Genomic DNA, 1801 nt, shown 5'->3' with positions numbered 1-1801 from the left:
AAAATCCTTAGGCTTGTGTGACAGCTTAAACTCCTGGACTTTGTAAAAGTGTTTATTTTTTAAAATAACTCCAAGAAATACACACTTTCTAAGACTCAGGAAGTCAGGCTGTGTTTTATATTCACTACAGAGGGACAAAAAAGACACATTGATTAAAATAACTAAAATTTTAGAAAATATATCAGTCAGTAGTGGAGACATAACTTCCTTCAATTAAATTACTTGAGAACTAGCACTTAAACAACTGTTTACTGAAAGAAAATGTACTTTTAATCACATTTTTATTATACTAATTAATAAAGGTGTCACTATGCACCTAACACATTTGAAATTGTGCACCTAGTTGAGACTACATATTTCTCACTGTTGATAAGAATCCTGTTGCCCCTGACTTGGTAAAATAAAAATAAAAAAACAGATGCCAAGTATATGGCTCTGGTTAAGTCTCTTAGATTACCCACTGGTAAGACAGCATCACTGTTCCTTCCCTAACACAGGAACAAACTGATGTGAGGACTCAGGTGGGCGTATATTTATTTAATCAATTTACTTAACTTATGGTGGCTGGCCAGTAAGGAGGTACAAATCCCTGACCTTGGTGTAATCAATACTGTGCTCTAACCAACTGGGCTAAACAGTCAGCCCCTTTATTGTTTTAATTAAGAATAAAGCATCCTCAGGTGGTAATATATTTTATAAGTCACAGCTATAAGTTTTTCAAAGTTTTCTCCCTGTGTGAAATTTTCTTATTATTGTATTGAATTACAGAACTATAGCAATTGGCCACGAATGCCCTCTAATGTCTAATCAATAGTATTTACTAACCAAAATAACTCAACATGTCCTTGTGGAAATCCACATTCAAAACATCCCACAAACTTGAAAAAGGTACTTTCTTTCTGGAAATAGCAGCCCATAATACTAAGCCATGTTTTTAAACAAGAGGAAAATAAATTCTACAAAAAGTTGTAAAATATAACTCCTGGCAAATAGAGGAGGACTGAGGAAAAGCTGCTGCTCTCCACAAGAAAACATGATGCCTCATCTCATCCTGTAAAAACACGTGAGTGACACAGCTCTTCCACCTAAGCTTTTGTTGTGCTTCCTTTCACTGGCCCTCTGGATTAGATGCATTAACATTCTTTTCTTTCTTCTTCCTTCTTTTCACCTTTTCTATTTTTTGAAGAATTGTGGCCCAGAATGGTTTACAGAAGTAATATATGGGAAACGTGGTTTGTAAGGTTCTATAGTCACTCTTATCCCCCTTGGAATGGAACATGAGGCTAAACACAATAACCAGCAGAAATATCATTTGAAAAAATGATTACATTCTCTTAAACTCTTCTCGGTACAAGTGAAGGAGGAGACCTTAGGTAGGAAGCTGAGATATCCCTGCCTCTCAAATAACTACATATTTTACAGGCTATGAAAGCTAGCAGGGCTCCTATGAGACCATCTGATGAGAGGATTTGCAGAAGATAGTCAAAAAGAACACAGAAGTCTAGGATCTGTTCACCACAGCCAGGACACCATCTGAAAGATCTGTGCATAATGTCAGTAGAAACCAGAGCTTGGCCAAAGGAGCACTGGATGCTGCTGCTCTGCCTCCCCCTTTTGCTCAGGCATGACACTGCCCTCCATAACACCTGTTGGGAGTACAAATTGTGTGATACTTTTACTAGTTTGTGTTCATTTTATAGCAGGAATAGATTTAGTTAGCTAGAGAACAGGGAAGAACTTTGCTCAAGGGACTTAACATCACAGACCTAAGAGCCTAAGTGAGAAAGCCCACTCACATGAT

This window comes from Galeopterus variegatus, unplaced genomic scaffold (assembly GCF_000696425.1).
Source record: "Galeopterus variegatus unplaced genomic scaffold, G_variegatus-3.0.2 Scaffold4346, whole genome shotgun sequence".
Classification (NCBI taxonomy): domain Eukaryota; kingdom Metazoa; phylum Chordata; class Mammalia; order Dermoptera; family Cynocephalidae; genus Galeopterus; species Galeopterus variegatus.
This window is presented reverse-complemented; position numbering follows the sequence as displayed.